Raw genomic sequence first — 11739 nt, forward strand, 5'->3', positions numbered from 1 at the left:
ATATAAACGGGCACAAGTATCTCTGAAGTAATTAAATGTTTTAACATTTTTTGAGCACTGCATAAACATTTTTGAATTATCACAATTCTGAACGAATGAGAAAACTGAGGCTTAGAGAGCTTAGTTTGCCCCACTGCATACAGTAAATAATTAGGATAATTGACTCAATAATTGAATTTGCATAGATCCAGCTCTAAAGTCCACGCTGCTCACCACAATGTTAACAACGGAGAGCTCAGGTTGGCTCAATCACTGTGAATTTTACCTTTTTGAAAATTTACCTTTACACCTCAAATCATGAGCTTTAGGGGGAAAGTATTTGCAAAACGCTCTCCGCTTGACAGAACATTTACGACTGTAAATGTAGCAAAAACCTTAAAAATGATCAATTTCACTGTCTTGGATTCGTACAACGTTTTAGCGACATAATATTTGGGGCGAGCCGTGAAAAATCGCTTTGTGTCTTTTACCAGTAACATTTCATCTGCAGCATGCACACACACAAGAAATTGATCTTCGAAGAAACACAAAGCATCTCTTCCCAAAGTAAGCGTTAGTCCTCTGAAGGGCAGCCTGGAACCGATTTCAGCAAAGTGTCGGGACAAAGAGCTCTGCGCTGTTGTCCGGTACAGAGCGGTAGAAACCAAGAAGGATGGAATGCTTTCGAAGGCAGGGCGGGAAGTCTTCAAAGGATGGATACAGGATAAGCCTGAAAAGATGTCAGACTGGGGCGGGGCACTGCACCAGGGAAGGAAGAGAGCTGCAGGAAGGGTAGGGAGTGCGGGAAGGACGGCGAAATCCAGGTGCCGGGAGGACAGCGCGCGGGGAGGAGCTCGCGTCTGGGCCGCCGGGCGGGGCCAGGTGAGGTCACAGGCCCTTGTGAGGTGGGGTGGAGCCGCGGGGCCGCAGCGCTGTCCAGTCGGCGCGGAGGCGGCGGCGAGCTCAGCCGCTCCCCGCTGCCCCGGAGCCCCTGCGCGGTGGCGGAGGCGGTGGCGGTGGCGGTGGCGGTGCCCTGGGTCCCGCACTCTTCCAGCGCGGGCCGCTCAGTGGGCGGAGCGTCGGCCTCGGTCAGGTGACCTGGGGGCGGGGCTTCGTCGTGTGGGATCCCGGGAAGGCGGCGCAGCGAGAGCGCTGGGCCACGCGGGGGGGGCGGGGGCTGAGCGGCCTGCAGCTAGGACCTTCGGATCCCATGGGGCTAGGGCCTCGGCCCTTGAGGCGGGAGGAGGGGGACACCCTTGGGAGCCCGAGGGGTATCACGGTGGGAGCCCCCCCCCCCCCCCCCGGGGGGACACAGGTGGAGAGGCAAGACTTGCCGAGGAGCGTGCCACCCGGTGCGAGGGACAAAGTGGAACAATTACGGAGATGGACGAAGGTTCCAGAAGGGACAGCGATGTGACTGGGCGGGCGGGGCACTAAAGGGGCAGACGCGGCTGGATCCGATGGTGCCTCGGAAATGGTGGTGGTTCTAGAAGGGTGGAGGTCATGGTGGCTGGGAAGCTTCCCTGCTTCTTGAGCAAACCCTCAAACCACTAGTAGAGCACTTGTTTTCATCTGGTGAGTAGTTTAACGTGTTCACAGGTCTACTCACTTTCTTCGCCAGAAGGCTAAACGAGCAGGGCCTGTTGGAATGTTCCACAGCACAGGTTCTTCCATGAAGTGGAAGTTCAGTCAGTATTGTTAAAGGTGGTAGTTGGGGGTGGTGCCGGTCGTGTGTGAACGTTAAGGGCAACGGGTGCAGTGAAGAGGTGTCTGCAGTTGCTGTTAATGGACGTTTGCGGTCATCGCTGCAAGGGAAGTGAGGGAGGAAGTGAGGGGGCGGCTTGGAAGGGAACCCAAATGGAAAGAGTAGAAAGTACTTTGCAGAAGGCTGTCGCCCTTGGGTGATGGGAGGGAAGCAGATGAGGAGGTGGTGGTAACTCAGCAAGTGAGAAAGTGCAGTTGTGAAAGCGCAATGCAAACATCAGAGCACTGAAAACAAAACAAAGTTAGATTCTCCATATTTCTGCCTAGCTGTGCCTCTGGGTTTACTAAGCAGCAGTGTAAATTTAGTGAAAGTATCCCTGGAGTTGGGAGTCAGGGACCTGAATTTTGCTACTATTTTGTGTACGTTGTGTGAGCAAATCACAATCTTTCTGTGTATCAGCTTCCTTATATATAATTAAGGTATTAGACCAGAAAGATTTCTTTTTTTAAAATGTTTGTTTATTTTTGAGAGAAAGAGAGTACAAGTGGGGCAGGGGCAGAGAGAGAGGAAGACACAGAATCTGCAGCAGCCCCCAGACTCTGAATTGTCAGCACAGAGCCCGATGTGGGGCTCGAACCCCCCCCCCCCCATAAGATCATGAACTGAGCTGAAGTCAGAAGCTTAACCCACTGAGCCACTCAGGCACCCCTGACCAGAAAGATTTCTGAAATCATCCTAGCTCTGTTGTGGATTCTATGATTTCATGTAACAATAAGCACTCCTCCCCAACTTCATTTACGGCCTTTAAAGTTTGTTTATTTAAATTTCAATATAGTTAACATAAAGTGTTAGTTTTAGGTGTACAATATTCAGCAATTGTATACATTACTTAGTGCCCATCATGATAAGTGTACTCTTAATCCCTTCAGCTATTTGACCCATTCTCCACCCACCTCCCCTCTTGTAACCATTAGTTTATTTTCTATAGTTAAGAGTGTTTCTTGGTTTGTCCCTTTTTTTCCCTTTGTTTCTTAACATATGAGTGAAATCTTGTGGTATTTGTCTTTTCTGACACATTTCACTTAGCATTATACTGTCTAGCTCCATCCGTGCTGTTGCAAATGGCAAGATTATTCATTCTTTTTTATGGCTGAGTAATATTCCTCTGTGTGTGTGTGTGTGTGTGTGTGTGTGTGTGTGTGTGTGTGTGTGTATGTGTGTGTGTGTATGTATACCACCTCTTTATCCATCCATCTATCAATGGATAGATGGGCTGCTAACACTTGAGCTGCTTCCAAAATTTGGCTATTGTAGATAATGCTGCAGTAAACATAGGGGTGCATATAGTTTTTAAAAAAAATTTAATGTTTATTTTTGAGAGAGAGAGACCGAGCGCAAGCAGGGGAGGGGCAGAGAGAAAGGGAGACACAGAATCTGAAGCAGGCTCCAGGGTCTGAGCTGTCAGTACAGAGACCAATCAATGTGGAGCTTGAACCCACAAACCATGAGACCGTGACCTGAACCAAATTGGTTGCTTAACTGACTGAGCCGCCCAGGTACCCCCATATATCTTTTTGAATTACTGTTTTTGTATTCTTTGGGTAAATATCCAATCGTCTGATACTGGATCATATGGTAATTCTATTTTTAACTTTTTAAGGAACCTCCATACTGTTTTCCGTAGTGGCTGCACCAACTTGCATTCCCACCAACAGTGCACAAGGATTCCTTTTTCTCTATATCCTCACTAACATTTGTTTCTTGTGTTTTTGAATTTAGCCATTCTGACAGGTGTGATGTGATATCTCATTGTGCTTTTGATCTGTATTTCCCTGATGATGAGTGATGTTGAGCATCTTTTCATGTGTCTGTTGGCCATCTGTATGTCTTCCTCCCCTAATTTTAATGTGTGTATTAAATTGTAAAATTTTGAAAATTCTATATTCTGCCAAGGAATGGAAAACCCTTTAATAATAATATGACAGCTTGATCTACATGGGGACTGAATCAGTCACGATACTTAAAAAAATACTTGTGATGTATCAGACGGTTTTGAATTTCCTTCTTTTTGGGAGTTTTTGATGAATCAGATAGCGACCACCAAGATGTAAGGGAAAATGAGGAAAGACTGCGTATCTGGGAATGTGGTGGGCAGAACATAGGTATGGCTGGTGGTGGTGGTTTTCTCTCTCACTCTCCTAGTACTACCGGGACTAGAGGGTGAGTAGATGACCCCTTCTTGATTCTCATAGGTGCTTCCAGACATTTCTTCGTTCCGTTTTCAAAATGCTCAGTTTTGCACCTCGCATTATCAGATTATACCACCCACTACCACTCCTTGTTGCTTTAGTTAAATTTCAGCTCCTGGCTTTCTGCGGCTCTAACTGTACTCCTGTCATGATTCTTGTGACTTTAGCATTCGTGTAGATGATCCTTCCAGTACTCTGATCTCTCAGTTCCTGTCTTCCTACGATTATTTCACCTTTCCTCAGTCACTTGTCCCTTTTTCGTATTCTCAGTATGAAAAATTAATTCTCAATTAATTTATTAATTATTGCTAATTTCTTACTGTGCCTTATTTGGAAATTAAACTTTATTGTAGGTATTTGTGTTTAGGTAAAAACAATATATACTGGGTTTGGTACTCTGTAGTTTGAGGCTTCCACTGGGGGTCTGTGAACAGGTCTCCACGCATAAGGTGGGGGAATACTGTGTGCCATTCTCCAACCATCACATTCCTGTCTTTCAGGCTCACTCTGACTCTGATAATCCTTGGACCCCACCAGGATCTTCAGTCTACCTTTTTTTTTTTTTTTTTTTAGATGTCACTCACCGTCTCTCATACTTATTTCCCACGCACCTACTCCGTTTGTTACATGGTCAATAATTAAAACCATTCCCTTTCATTTCCCCCCGTTTCCTTATCACATTTTCAGTTCATTTTCCTTTCTTGGCTAAGTCATAATCTTAGATTAAATCTAGATCTCTGCATTGAACACAGCTAGAGAAAAAAACCACAACCATGCTTCCTGGTTTCACTTTAAGTTCACTGTCCTTTCCTCAAGGGACCCTTGAGGCTGCCCAGCAACTTTATCAGGTACCCCTGGGCTATTAATTCTTCCATTCTCCTCGATGACTGTTGTATAACAATACCTCTATCCTCAAACCTCTAGCATCTTCTCTCACATCCTTGTTCTCAGTTGATTATGCTGCTTCCTGTTTCACTAAGAAAACTAAAGCAATCGAGAGCAGCTGGCTGGCTCAGTCAGTAAAGCATATGAGTCTTGATGTCAGGGTTGTGGTTTCAAGCCCCACATTGGGTGTGGAGCCTACTTAAAAGCATATATATATACGAAATAATAAACGCTTATCTATATATCAAATAATAAAAGAGAACTCAGCAATCAGATGGTTTCCATCTTAAAATAAAAGTTTATATATATAATATAGATATTAAATAATAAAAGAAAACTCACAGCAATCAGATGATTTTCACAAGCCTCTACAACCACATCTGCTTACTTGGTCTTCATGTAATTAAGCCCAATTACTCTGTCATGTCTCCTATTCTTATAAGTATATTCTCAGCTAAGGACAGACCCTGCCCTTGTGCCCTAAATCTCATCTCCTTTATCCTACTTGAGAATATTGTTTCAGTAATTCTCCCCTCCAGTGTGATCAACTTTTGCTTCTCCACTAGATTATTCTTATCAGCGTATGAACATGCCTTTATTTTCCCCCATCTTCAACCCTCGTAACCCCTTTGCCCCTCACCTACTACCTCATTTCTTTTCCCCTTTAAAGCATACTCTTTGAAAGAGTCCTCTTCTGTTTGTCTCTGTTTTCTCTCCTCCGTTCTCTCTTGAACTCACTCCAAGGACATTATTTCCTTACCATACTACCCAAATGGCTCCTCTTAGGGTCGTTGGTGTCCTCCATGTTGGAAAACCTAATCAGCCATTCAGTACTCCTCTCACTTCACCTGTTGGCAGCATTTGTCACAGCTGATTACTCATTCTTCTTTTTTTTGAAATTTACTTTGAGAGACAGAGAGAGCGAGCAGGGTAGGGGCAGAGAGAGAGGGAAAGAGAGAATCCCAAGCACTGACAGAATCTCTGCACTGACAGTGCAGAGCCTGATGAGGGGCTGGACCTCATGAACCTTGAGATCATGACCTGAGCTGAAATCAAGAGTCAGACCCTTAACCAACTGAGCCACCCAGGCAATTGCTCATTCTTCTTTTGGAGTACTTTTTTCCACTTGGCTTTTAGGAATCTAGCCCCACCTGGTTATCCTCTTTGTGACGACTAGAGTGATCCTTTCAGAAAGGACTTTACATCATGTCATCTCCCTTCTCAAAACGGTCTCATGGCTTCCCATCTCAGAGCACAAGCCAAAGTTTTTACAATGATTTAAGGGCCCTCTATTTCTGCCCCCCTTCCTTGACCCCTCTGATCCCCACTTCTTTCACTTTGCTTTTTCTGCTTCAGCTTTGTGGGCTTTCCCACTGTTCCTTGAACAATGAAGCTGCTTCTTCCTTCTGAGCCTATGTACTTGCTTTTCTCTGGCTGAAATGCTGTCCCCTAACACATTCATTGGCTTCCTACTTTCATGCCTTCAGATCTGTATGCACAAGTCTCCCTCTAAGTAAGGTCTTTCTTGGCTACCCTATCTGTTCCCTGCTTCTCTTCCCTAACACCGTACTTCACTTTTTCCCCGTACTTTACATTTTTTTCCCTTTTAGTACTTATCACAGATAACATACTCCTTGACTAGGATGTAAGCTCCATGAGGAGCCAGATAAATAAACAGGATTTGTTTTTTCCTATTTTTTCACTGCTGTATCCCTGTTGTCTCTGTTTTCAGCCTGGAGGAGAGCCTAATACATAGTAAGCATGCAGTATATATGTGTTGAATTCATGGATGGAGAGACAAACGGATAGATTGGACAAGAGAAATACAACTTCATCTCTCTTGGTTTGTCCTTGCAAGTTCATATATGTATCATAGGATTGAAAGACTCGAGACATCTTTTGTCAGATTTATGGGGAAGGGACTTCCTGTACTATTTTTGCTCTTAGCTTGGAGAGGGTTATGTAGTATTTGATTCATCCAGCAGATGAAAACCAGTCAACTTTTTGATAGGTCAAAAATTATGAAACAATTCTTCCTTTCATGGTTTATTTAAATAAAACTCACTGTGCTTAATTAGGTACTTTGATAACTTAAGAAGCTGTTGGTGAGTAATCTCCATAAGGAAGACGTGCCTCCTTTCCTTTCCTTTCCTTTCCTTTCCTTTCCTTTCCTTTCCTTTCCTTTCCTTTCCTTTCCTTTCCTTCTTCTCTCCTCCCTCTCTTCCCCCCTCCTTCTTTCTTTCCTTCCTTTTATACATATAGCATTGTGCTTGTTATTGTGAGAAATAGTTCAAAGAATGTTAAGATACCAATCCATTCGTTTCAGTCCATCCATGAAATTTAGGTTATAGTTGATATAGGAGATGTACATGTGGCAAATAAAAATATAAGGCAAATGATTAATGCCAGTTGAGTAATGAAGACAGTTACAATGGTGGAGACCATACTATACCAACTAGTTGCTGAGTAAAGATTGAGCTCATTAGAGAAGACCTCGAAGAGGTAACATCGAGTGGGTTGCTGGGGAAATCTGCATAGCCAGCTAATGTCTTCTGAGATGGCTATTTGTCACATGGTTTCATTGGATTTTTAACATGGTTTGAATTCCAGGAATGTTGGACATACCACATTCAGCAGTAATTAGTATAACATTTCAGAAGTAAGTGATTTTAAAGTACTATCTCTGTTAAGAATATTAATACTTGCAGTTAAACTTCATGGTATGAAAATGACCCTGATCATTGTAACAATGTAATATAACTAGCAATGTAATAAATAGCACATCCACTGTAACTCAGATAGAAGTAAAAAAAACCTGTGAAAATGCGAGGAATTTTGAAAATTGGTTGGTATGTGATGTGGAAGTCTTTGATTTAAAACAGGCTGAGGCATCTTTTGTTTACAATAGTATTTTTTTGAGAGGCGATGCTATAGGGTGCTGAAGACCACGGCTCTTGAGTTAGGCTGTCTGACTTCAGATTCTGACTCTGCTATTTGTTGGTGGTTTAATCTTGGACAACTTGATCTGAGTCTTTATTTTCCTCATCTGTAAAATAAAGATAATGATAATTCCTTAAAAAATATCTGTAAGGAATAAATGAAATAATGTTAAAGTGTTCATCGTAATGTCTAGTATATAGTAAGCATTTAATAACATTGGGAATTGCTGCTATGTTAGTAGTTCTGTTTCTCTGGGTTTATTTGAATAAATAAATATAACTGGATTTCTCTGCCTTTTATGTCATTTGTTTTGGATTTCTCTACTTCTTATACCACAAAAGGTAAAATTAAGGGACGGTGTGATCTCCTGTGAATTACAATCTGCTAACTGCTTTTTCTAGTTTTTGTACACATATATGGCTTGCGGAATATCTATTTGGTATCATACTGTGTTACATTACAGGGATAACCAGGTAGGTAAGTGTAATTAAGTCTCTTAAGCAGACATATGATTTTTTTCTTATCTTTTTTTTTTTTTTTTTTTGGCAGGAAATCCTTTTGTGCTCATTCATACTTGTTCATCAAGACCTTTGAGTCCTCAAGGGCCGAACTTACCTCTAAACTGAAAAATGGAAAGTAAAGTACCTTTATTCTGCCAGGTATTTTTTTCTAAAACAGTTTCTAAAGGCGGCGGCTGCTGCTGCTGCTGCTGCTGCTTCTTCTTCTTCTTCTTCTTCTTTAAAAATAGTTTACATTAAAAAATTAGTTTATGTTTATCTCACACCCATAATCAGTAAGCAGATTCATAGAGCAATATAGTTATAGGATCTTTTAATAACTAAGGTGAGTTTTGAGTTCTTTTAGTGGGCATATAATGAACTTTCATCCCAGCAATATCAAGAGGTCTGTGGTGTATGTTGAGAGTATTTTGCGGGGTAGGGGACTGGGATAATTTTTTGGGAGAATAAAGGATTTAAACCTACATAAACGGTTGTAGGTAACATAATTAATGATGTGGGAGTCTAACCAGAAGGTAATCGAAAAGATACCAAGTGTCTCTAGCCTTCTTCCCTGTGATTCAGGGGATGTTCTTATCCATTGGCCGGTATTGTGTCAAACAAAAAACAAACCCGGACTTAGTAAGGAGAGACTTTATTTGAAAGGAGTATTCCAAGGGAGGAAAGGGACTATTTATTGAAATAGGAGAGGGAAGGCTGTGACCATAAGATCCTCAAGGAGCTCAAGGGCCAGGCAAAAATGGCTTTTCTTTCATGGAGAGGAGTCAACAAGGCTAGGAACTAGATTTGGGGAAGTGGGATGAAAGAGTGGCATGATGAGATAAACAGATCAGAGAATATTGTAGGGGCCTGGAGGAAGGAGGAAAGCTTAACCACAGTTTGGCTAATAATCCTTCTGTTCTAATTAATCAGTGGGGTTAAAACAGTTTAGCTAATCATTCGTAGAACAAAGAAAAGGAATTTTGAAGGTATTTGGCCTCGTCATAGGTAAACAAGGGGGGCATCTGTGAGTTTTATCTAAAGCTTATGGGGGGGGGGGGAAGGGTGATTCCTTGCAGCAAGCCATTTTCCAGAACACAAAGGGGTAAAGGGATTCCTTTAATCTTCACTGTTTTCCAGGAGCACAAGGCTCAGGAAAAATTCAACATTGTCAACTCAGAGTCTTAACCTTTTAAATTTATGCTTTCAATGGATCTGGTGCTACCATATGACATGTACCTACACTGTAATCCGAAAGAAATTAAAAAAAAATTTTTTTAACGTTTATTTATTTATTTTGAGAGAGAGCACATGTGCGCTAGAGAGAATATGAGTGGGAGAGGGGCAGAGAAAAGTAGAGAGAGGATCCCAAGCAGGCTCTGTGCTGTCAGCAGACAGTGTGGTGTGAGGCTGGATCTCACAAACTGTGAGATCATGACCTGAGCTGAAATCAAAAGTTAGGGGCACCTGGGCAGCTCAGTCGGTTAAGCATCCATCTTTGGTTCAGATCATGATCTCATGGTTCTTGGGTTCAAGCCCCACAACGGGCTATGTGCTGACAGCTCAGAGTCTGGAGCCTGCTTTGGATTCTGTGTCTTCCTCTCTCTCTGCCATTCTCCCACTCATCTGTGTCTCATTTTCTCTCAAAAATAAATAAACATTAAAAAAATTAAAAACAAAAGTCAGATGTTTAACCAACTGAGCCACTCAGGCGCCCCCCCACCCCCGCAAAAAAAAACAAAACAAAACAAAACAAAAAAAACAATTTCAAGGCTTCTTGCTAAGTACCAAGATGTGTGATATGTCTACTAACCTGTTCCACTTTTTTATACCTAATACTTAGTTGATTGTATCCTCATGAGCTGATTTGGAAGAGCTGATTCTTAAAAGTTAAAAGAATTAACAGTATTAATATATCATACCAGTTTGTCTTAGGCTGTGTAGTTTATACTTCACAGACGGTTCACCTTTAACCACAGAATTTCAGAGATTATTTTCTTCCTTTTCTGTATCATCAAAGTTTCTGTTCACTCTTTGACTGCTTCTGTTCATCTGGTCTTTGATAACAGGTTTTTGTGCCTCTCTGTCTGTTTAGATCTTCCTCCTTTTATTTTCCTGGTTTCTGTTTTGAGTCATTTTTCTCAACATCTCTAGGAAACTTTTCATCATCCCTAATAAATATTAGGGCAGCAAATCAGATTGCCTTTTTGAAGCAGGTTGTTAAAGGTGTGCCTCTGTTGTAAGATGAATGTATGCAGACCCTAAAAGTCACTGAAATAGTTCCCTTAATTTACATTTTGTGTAGAAATAGAGATTCTCTAAACCCCCTTAGTGATCTGCTTTATACATTGCCTTTTGTAATTTGTTCAGGGGTTAAAAACTAATGTACCTTTGATCAGCTAGATGCAGTCCAGTTGTTTTAAGCAAGCAGCCATGTGTTTTTTTTTTTTTTTAAGTTTATTTATTTTTGAGAGAGAGAGAGAGAAAGTGAGGATGAACAGTGGAGGGGCAGAGAGAGAGAAAGAGAGAGAGAATCCCAAGCAGGCTCTGCGCTGTCAGCAAGGAGCCCGATGCAGGGCTCGAATTCGTGAACTGTGAGATCATGTCCTAAGCTGAAACCAAGAGCTGGATGCTTAACCCACTGAGCTACCCAGATGACCTGCAAACAGCCACATTTCAAAAGAGTATATTTCTCACTTCGTTCCTCTTTTTCTAAACATGTTCGTTGCTCCTAGGCTCTAGTTCCTTTTTTGGAGGGGGAGGTGTCTGTTTAGAAGCAATATAGCTGCTTTATTTTTTTTCTCGATAGACTTTTATTTTTTAGAGCAGTTTTAGATTCACAGCAAAGTTGAGTGGGGAGTTCCCATATACTCCCTGCCTCTATACATGTGCAGCCTCCTCCACTATCAACATCCTACACCACCGTGGTACATTTGTTACAATCAATAAACCTACACGGACATATCTTTATCACCCAAAGTCCATACTTTACATTGGGGTTGATTCAGTATTGTGCATTCTGTGAGTTTGGACAAACGTATAGTGACATGTAGCCATTATTATAGTATATAGAATAGTTTCACTGCCCTACATATCTTCTGTGCTCTGCTTATTCGTTTTCCCCCTCCACCACTGACTACCGCTGGTCTCTGTAGTCTTCATAGGTTAACCTATTCAGAATGTCGTATAGTTGGAATCATATAGTATGTAGCCTTTGCAGATGGGCTTATTTTACTTAGCGATACGTATTTAAGTTTCCTCCGTGTCTTTTCATGGCTTGATAGTTCCTTTCTTTTTAGTGCCAGATAGTATTCCATTTTCTAGATGTACCACAGTTCCTGTACTGAATCTACTGCCATTCATCTGCTGAAGGGCACTGTTTTTCCCCCAAGTTTTGGCAATTCAGAAGAAAGCTGTTTTAAGCATCTGTGTGCAGGTTTTTGTGTGGATATATGTTTTCTACTCCTTTGGTAAATACCAATAA

Source organism: Puma concolor, unplaced genomic scaffold (genome assembly GCF_028749965.1).
Source record: "Puma concolor isolate L17-30 unplaced genomic scaffold, mPumCon1.1.hap2 unalloc_scaffold_26, whole genome shotgun sequence".
NCBI classification, from domain to species: domain Eukaryota; kingdom Metazoa; phylum Chordata; class Mammalia; order Carnivora; family Felidae; genus Puma; species Puma concolor.